This window comes from Solanum stenotomum, chromosome 12 (genome assembly GCF_019186545.1).
Source record: "Solanum stenotomum isolate F172 chromosome 12, ASM1918654v1, whole genome shotgun sequence".
Taxonomy (NCBI): Eukaryota; Viridiplantae; Streptophyta; class Magnoliopsida; order Solanales; family Solanaceae; genus Solanum; species Solanum stenotomum.
Window position 1 is genome coordinate 24,953,350 of NC_064293.1, and position 9,296 is coordinate 24,962,645.

A 9,296-nucleotide genomic window follows, 5' to 3' on the forward strand; every position below is an offset into this window, starting at 1 on the left:
ACCACTAAAACGATCCTAGAGTTGTGGAGAGGTTAGTGGAACACTCTAGATTTCCCTAGACCTTTCCTTAGAAGACTCTAGAAACCCCTTAGATATTTTAAGAATACTTTGGAATATCCTAGAGTATGTAGAGAATTCTAGAGAGGGACCAAAGTGTAAATACTTTAGGGACTTGTAAAGTAATTTTAAATTACACTTTATCCCTTAGGCTGTAGTATAAATAGATGGGACATTCATTTACAAAGCATCACACAAGTTGTAAAGCATTCTCCAAGCAATACAAAGCCTTCTTCCAAAATTCTCTAAGTCTTTCTTTACATTCTCTTAGCGATCATAAGTTTAAAAGGCTTACTTGAGCTTACAAGATCTTTAAAGAGTAGTGAGTAAGTTGTCAAGTGCTGCACAGAGCTTTAGTGAGACTCTAAGTCCGTGACACTAGGGTCGCTTAGGCGGCTACACCAACATCAAGCACCAAAAAATTTAGCTAAGTCCTAGTGGACTCTTCTTGGGTTCTTGGGATTGGTTCAAAAACTCGTGCATACACACGAACTATGCTACCCTTCTAAATTTGGCATTCCAAACTCAATGTAGATGTCAAAACTTCAAACAGAGGTAGGTTTCATACCCAAGGATCTATTTTAGACAAAATCCACAAGATAACTCAACTTGAGCTCGAAAGTCTCTAGACCCAAACCACATGTATTTCTAGACCAAATCAATGTTCCAGAGATAATGTAACCATTAAAATTGCTTTTTGAAACCGCTTGTCTAAAGTTGTGACCAAAGTCAAACCTTTTAAATTTCAAAAGCTCCAAAACACAAAAATAACATAAAACCAAATGAACGACCAGGTAACTGAACTATTAGCCCTAGCAAGTCATAATGACTTAGGGTCTCTATATGGACGCTCTAAATGCCGAAAAAAATAATCAAAAAATAGAAAAAATGTCTTAGAGGGTCATTACAACATCCACTACTAAAACAAATTTTGTCTTTGAAAGTAAAGAGTTAAGAATTACCTTAAGTCTTGAACATGTGGGAATATTGGGCCCACAAGTCATGCTGAGTCTTCCAGATAGCTTCCTCAATCAGATAGTGCCTCTACCAGAACTTAACCATATGTATTTCTCTCAAATGCAATTATCTGACATATCTAGACAAAATAACAACTAAATCTTACACGAGGTCAAATGGTCATTTAACTAGACTACATCATATGGAAGCACATGGGACTCATCAGGAACATACCGGAGAAACGTAGATATATGGAAAACTGGATGAACAACTGGATAAGTAGGTGGAAAGTCTAATTCATATGCAACATCACCAACAACCCAAATGATCTTAAAAGGTCCAATATACATGGGGCTAAGCTTACCCTGCCTCCCAAATCTCATCACGCCCTTCAAGGGCGATACTTAGAGGAAGATGAGATCACTAACACCAAACCTCAAAAGATGATGCATACGGTTAGCATAGCTTTTCTACTTACTTTGAGCCTCTCGTAGCCTATTCAAAATAACACAAACTTAGGCCAAAGCATCCTGAAGCTAATTTGTGCCACGTGACCTATGATCTAAAGTCTCAAACCAACTAACAAGAGATCGACAATGACTACCATATAATGCCTCAAATGTGGCCATATGAATACTTGAATGGTACATGTTGTTATCCCACTACCCTCTAAAATCTAACACAAAAGGTCGAAGCATATCCTCCAAAACCTGAAAGGTTCATTTCGAATTCCCATCGGTCTATAGGTGAAATATTGTACTAAGATCAACCCAAGTACCCAAATCCTTTTGGAATGCTCCCCTGATGCTAGAAATGAAATAATAATATCTATCATAGATAATGGACACCAGCAACCCATGAAGACAAACCACTGATGAGTCCACAAATTGGACTCAATTAAGGGTATATTTTAATAGAAATTGTGTCCTCAAATGCTTATTTTACCTCAATATCTGATGAAAACCCTTAAGTTTAAGGTATTTGAAGTTTGAAGGAAAGCACGGACACTACGTCGCAAAAAGGAATGAAAAGGCTGAAAAGAACGAAGAAATGAAAGCCTGAGGATTGCCGAGTCCACTTGGCGAGTCGCCGAAGGGTCTCACTTCTCCTGTTGTTCTAGTGTGCTGATCCCTGAAGGAAAGGATCAAGTTGGCGGAAACGGGAGCAGTCGGTGCATCGCCAAGAAGTTCTGCGAAGCTGTACCATGTCACCCAATGACACAGATCACGGCGATGCTGAAGGCTGGTGCAAGACAGCGATGAACTACACCAAAAGGCGAATCGCCGAGTTGGTCGGCGATTCCGACTAAGGACACTGAACGATCCGCTGCAGCACAAATCTATGACACCATAAATACTAGTTAGAGTTGTAGTTTTAGGAGTGGAACAATTATTATAATTTTCATATAGAATAATACTTTTTGATATTTTTGCTTTAAGTTTGAGAGGGTTTTGAAGACTTGAAGATCCAAAGGGCTTCATCTTCAAGATTTGGTGTTGGGTCTCTTGGATTCTTAAATTTTGGCATGTATCAAGACTTAAATCTTCAGACCCAGTTGAATGCAAGCTCAATTAGGCATAAATTTCTATCTCTTATACATGTGTGGCTAAAAACTCTAATTCTTGGGATGTGATTTGCGAATATGAGTTAAGATAATTGTTGGGCCTTGCTTGCTAATTGTTTAATCGTAGCTTAATTGTGATTTCGTTTAGTAGTTGTGAATGAATTTAATTAATTTGTAATTGCAAATACAAGTTTATTTATGTGTTTCCAGCTTGTTCGAGAGAGAGGTCGTAAAACTAAAACTACTAAATTGATGGTCGGTGCGAGTGGGTTGAATGAGGTTCAACTCGAGAGAGTGAACCTTAGTCCTATGTCCACACACTCAACTCGAGAGAGTGAGTGGGCTAAGGCGTAGGCTGGTCTTCATGCGGCTAGTGGGTGTCCGAGAGGAACGCATTTGAAATGGGGTAAGTTGCTCGAGAGAGAGCTTATCCCCCTTAAAGTTTAGCCTAGTCATAATTATTATATGAATCCTCTATCGAAAGCATGTACCCAATAGTCTAGCTTAACCCGTATTCCCGTCACATCCCAAGGATCCCCTCTCATTACTTAGAATTCCTTTGTTATTTTATTGTTTTTACTTACTAGTGACAAAACCCCATTTTAATTGACACTCTTGTGTCCCCCTTTAATTTACAATGATTTTAATCGATAATTTCTTTTGCTACGACTAGTTAGAACTAAATTCTATTTTTCTATTAACTCTTAGAACCACTCTCTTGGGAACGATCCCAACCCTTGGTTGGGTTACTAAACTATTGTACGATCGTATACACTTGCATCGGAAGTTGTGTCTTGATTACACAAACATCAAAATGACGTCTCTGCCGGGGAGTGGTGTTATTTGAGAATTTTTAGAGTAGTAGAATTTTTGTTCTTCTTAGTTGTAGTCTACTTACCTAATTTTTAGTTTCGTATTTTACTTGTTGAGCTTTGAAACAGATGATATGAGTATGTCAAGCAGTACTCGTGTACAAATGAAGTTCCCTTCATTAGAAGTAATGATGTTCAGGGATCGTATTCTAACTTTCAAACAATTGGAAGATGAACGGATTCATGAGGCATGGGCAAGGTTTAAATCATTTCTGATGCGATGCCCCACTCATGAAATTCCCGATATAGTCCTCCTGGATTGCTTCTACAGAAATTTTTGTCCCGAAAATAAAGCATTGGCTGACCGACTTATTCCGGGTTGTATTACACATCAGCCTTATACGAAGCAGCCCACCTGCTTGATCACATGGCTGAAGCAAACCAAGAAGTAGAGAAGGACTTCATGCTGGCCGCACTGATGACAAAGATGGATGAGTTGGCTAAAAAGATAGTGGAGATTGAAGTCCAATACAAAAAGAACGATAAATATGTTCCTCCTCATGAGTGAAGAAAGCCCAAGGACGATGAGGGTAAACGTGTTGAGGGAATGCTCTCAATCATTCTCAACAAGGTAAGTGAGCATGATAGGGTGTTGGAAAAAGTGAAGGAGAACATCAAATTAATGAAACAAATGATCGGTTCTCATTCTAGATCCATTCAGCTACTCGAGAACCTTACGGGTCATGTGACCCCTCATCTCCATCAGGCACAAAGCAGGGGGTTGCCAAATGATGTTTTGGCAAACCCCCAAAAGTGAAGTTTAGGTGTTAACCCGCGTTGTGCCACGACGTTAACTAAGGCGTTGTTTGGGAGGCAACCCAAAACCATTAAATGTTTTAGTTTTATTATAGAAATAATATTGTATTGATTCTGTAGGTTGAAATGTGGAGAATGATTGACAAGTGTAGTTTGGCAATCTATAAGTCCATTCCGCGAATCGCCGAAAGATTCAGCGACTTTGAATTAGATCACCGTTAGACTCAAGAACAATTTACGTTAGAGTCTGTAAAACTCGACGAGGAGGGTGATTACTCGGCGTCACGCCATGTAATTTGGCGGTCGCGACCAATGTCGCCGAATGGGCAACAATTGGACTGTTTTAAAGGTCAATGGTTTCAAAGTTTGATAAATGTTCATTTTCCACTCAATTTCAACTATCGCAAAAGTTGCAACTAGTAAGTAATTTTCATTATCTGTGCATTCCTAGTATTTTAGTCGTTGATTTATGTTCAAGCTCGGGATTACATTGCCTCATAGCATTTCAAAGTACTTCGATCAACATAAAATGTTGGTTTTCCCGAACCCCGAGACTACTTTGAAAATTTTGTTTTCTTATACAATTAGACTTATTGAATTGACATGTGCTGGGCCTCTCTGATAGATTTAGAATGTCTAGATGCCAAGTTCGATCTGTCGATCTTGCCCATTTTATCTCGATTTTTGAAATCCCATATGCATATGCGTTGAGATGATTTAATTTTTGTGTGGTTATGCTTGCATGTTGTTTAGTTTGGTGGAATTAGGAGTAATCTGAGCCTCCTGGGTTGATGAGTGTCGTGGGTCTTAGTTTAATTTCACTAGTGCAAGTGTTAATTTTGATTTCGGGGATTGTGGGGTCGAATTCGAGAAGATAGGTTGGAAATAGACACGTTGGGACATTAGGTGAGCTGGGTCGAGCTCGCTAAACCACTTGGCGGTTCGCTTAATGACCCCATCTCGCCTTCAATTTCATGCTACGTATGATATGAGTTCTGTAACTTTCGACGAGAAATTCTTGATCCCCAAAAGCATTTAACGACTCGCCGAACGTCTCCTCGATCACCCTTTGTCTGCATCCCTGAACGTTATTGCATTGTATCTTTCGGCGGATAAAACCCTGTTCACCAAAGCAATTTGGCGACTCGCCAATCTATTCAGCGAGTTTTTCTGCAATTGTGTCTCTATGAATTTGATTTAGTTGTTTTAAGTTCTTCCTAATTCTTTGCAGATATGGCATGATCTAAAGTTGCAGGAAAAAGCAAGCCACCCCAAGGTAGAACAAAAGGGATTACAATCAACAAGGATGCAACTGCATCCAGAAGCAAAGTTGCTAAACTTTCCACAATCGGTGGGAAAGGCAAAGGCAAAGACAAGAACGTTGAGTTATCAGATGCAAGCACTGACAGTGATGACTTCTATAGAAATGACCCCTACCAATCTGAAAGCGAAGGTGAGGGTTCTGATAGGGATGATCGGTTAACAGCACAAAGGGCTGAGCGGCTAACTAAAAAGCTGAATGATCCATCCAGGGTCAGGACTCCGCAGCCTACCACTACTACACCTCCAGTGGTATTAGCGCCTCCAGTACAAGGTCCTCCACCTAAATTAATGAATCAAGTAAAGGCTAAGGGGTTGAGGACAATTCTGGAGGAAAAACGTATGTCCATAGACGGGGTTTTAGACAGGCACCCAGAGATAATGAAGTGTCTGAGATACCACAAGTTTCAAATCTTCACCAAACCCCGTGACCCTTATATTCCAAACTGGGTAAGAGAGTTCTACAGTGCATATAGTGCACTAATACCCCAGAAAAAATAGCTAGCAGCAGCCTTCAAAGAAGTAGATTATGTGGTTGTTAGAGCCATGAGGGTGAAGTGTGATAGTGTGGCAATCAACACAGTCTTGGGAATGTCCACGAATATTGGGGATCACTGCCAGGAATTGATCAGAACAAAGAAGCTAGATGAGATGAAAAAGTGGTTAGCCCCACTAATTTCAGACGAGACTCCGAAGTGGTTGGCGGGAAGAGTTCCGATTGAAAAGAAAGAACTAAACATCGCCGCAAGGTTCTGGTTCAGTTTTATCAGCAACACAATTATGCCGTCCCAGAATGAGTCGATCCTTCGCCTTGCCAAAGCATCTTGCCTGGGTTGCATCATAGAGGAAACTCGGATAAACTTGGGTACAGTCATTGCTTCAGAGATGCTTATGCATGCAAGGCAACACCAAACCTCACTTTCCTTCCCGGTATTGATCACCGAGCTATGCAAACGTGCTCGGGTACCTCGAGATGCCAAGAAGGATATGGAAGTGATGCCCATAGCCTTTACTGATATCCGGAGGATCGAAGCCGAGTACCTTAAGGATCAAGCAGAAAGGAAGAAAGCAACATCGGTGGAGTTAGTAAACATAGAATCATCGCCTGCAGAGGCACCTCTGCCTACTCTGGCCCATGGGCCTTCAGGTATATCCATTGCCACTGCTACTCCCGCTGATACTCCAGGTTCTTCTGCTGTTGCACGGTCTCCCAAACCCACTACTATTGTTGTTGTCTTCCGGCCTCCACTCACCCAGGCTTCCCTAATTCGGATGGGATGATGGCCCTTTCTGCTGATCGTCGGGCTACCAGTCTAGAGGCCTCTGTTCCAGGCATGTTCCAGATTGCCCTAACTGATGTTGTGACACCCCGGAGCACTACCATTGAGGCACTAGCAGCTAGGATAGCGGTGTGTGAGCACAACCAAGGTCCACAAGGGAGGTAACGGCTTTAAAAACTACCATTGCTGAGCTGCGAAAAGATGTAGACCACCTGAAGTCCACCGATGTGTCCATGATCTTTGGAACAGTGGAGATTCCAGACGTGCCTGAGATTCCTCAGACCACCACTAGACATGGGGATAGAGCATAACATACAATCGATCCTGAATCAGAGGTAGAGACTGACAAAGAGATGTTTGAGGGTGTTGCAGCAGACGACATAGCCGAGACTGAAGAAATCATGATAGATGCTTATGTGCAGGCTTCCTTGGCAAAGGCTCCTGTTGTCGGATCCAGTGAAGTTGGTCCTTCTGGAGGTCACTCCGGGCACTAAAGCCTAGACAGATGGAGTGACCGATTAGCCAGGATCCCCTTTTTACCTCCCTCTCTGTCTTTCTTTATTTTACCTTTTGAATTCTGTGTTATTTTCATTTGAGAAAAAATTGCATTTATTTGTGGTAGGGTGAGGCCCACCTTTGTGTGCTATTTGATGTTCGTATTTTGTTGATATTTGGGCTTTGTGCTTAAATTATGTTAAATATTTCTTTCTGTGGATGTTTGAGCTTGAGGCTCCTTTTATTTTCAATTGCAAAAATGATTTTGTGTCACCTCTCGTGTGTTGAATGTGACTGTTCTTTTGCAAAAAATTGAGTCTCGGTTCCACTCAATACCGTGACTTGAATAGTGCTCTCAATCGAACAAACATGAATTCGCGGCTACGATGAGGCCAAATGAAGTTGCATAGACAATATGTGAACTCTTTGCATCTCATTATGACTATCCTTGTATCAAATTGATTCTCTTGTGATGATCATTGCCACTAGCGAAAGTGTGGAGTCTTGTTTGACTTATAATGTCAATGCCTAGTGTGATGAGCTTACCTGTGAACTATGCATGATAGATCCTAGAATTTGCCCCGTTGGTCCGATTAACTAAGTGATGCTATCTCTTGATATGATCTTAGGCAATTTTTACGAGTGTGAGCCAATTTGACATATACCTCTTTTGTGACTTACCTTGTTAGTGTGTGAACCGTTTTTGAACACCCCTTGAGCTTTCCCTTTTCTTTGGAAGAAACTTGATGAAAACAATGACCTTTGTTTATCCATTACCCATAATCCTCATGAAGTTGTGATTAGTTTGAATAGCCAACTTAAGCCAAAAGTCTAAGTTGGGAGTGTGGTAAAGAGAGAAGGCAAGTCAAGAAGTGTAAGGAAAGTCTCCTCTTACCCATGGTTATGAGAAAAATGGAACCCCTCCATATATATAAAAAAAAGAATGAAAAAGAAAGTTGTGATATAAAATACTAAAGAAATGGAGTTACCAAACAATCCATGGAAAGTGAATAAAAGGCTGACTTATGCGCACTAAAGAAAATGATGAAGGAAGAGAAAAAGAAGTTTTTTGAGTACCACATCTCATGAGGATGAAAACTACTAAGCCTAAATGACCATACATTTGCACTCAGCCCTATTACAAGCCTTGAAAAAGACCTTTGTGATCTTGTGTGAGCTGAAACAAATGTTGATCGGAAAATACGGGCAAACCTATGGGTGAAAGTATGCATTGTGTTCTTCTCTGTGAGAGAGTGAGCGTTGCATTTGATTTCAGAATTTTAAACGATTAAACCATTAAGTGTGAATATGGAATCATTCTTTGTGTGAGGGCAATTGAACACTATAGTTGAGCTTGAACTTGCACTTGAAACAAGTATTGAGAGCATGAGATTCGTTGATATTGGTGAGTCACAACTTGAATCTTTGAGTGCACATTTGATCTTTGCATAAGTAAATTGAGTCTTGTTGTGTGCATTCATGATTGAGTCTTGTGTAGCACTGCTCAAGACATCCTTTTTGGATGGCTGAACATGAGTTTGCTTGAGGACAAGCAAAAGTTCAAGTCGGGGGTGTTGATGAGTCCACAAATTGGACTAATTTAGGGCTTTATTTTAAATAGAAATTGTGTCCTCAAATTCTTATTTTACCTTAATATCTGATGAAAATCCTCAAGTTTCAGGTATTTGAAGTTTGAAGGAAAGCATGGACACTACGTTGCAAAAAGGAACGAAAAGGCTGAAAAAAATGAAGAAATGAAGGCATGAGGATCGCCGAGTCCACTTGGTGAGTCCCTGAAGTTTCACTTCACCTTTTGTTCCAGTGTGCTGAGCCCTAAAGGAAAGGATCAAGTTGGCGGAAAAAGGGAGCAGTCGGTGCATCGCCGAGAAGTTCTGGAAGCTGTACCATGTCGCCCAATGACACAGAGCATGACGATGCTGAAGGCTTGTGCAAGATGGCGATGAACTACAGAAAAGGGCGAATCGCCGAGTTGAT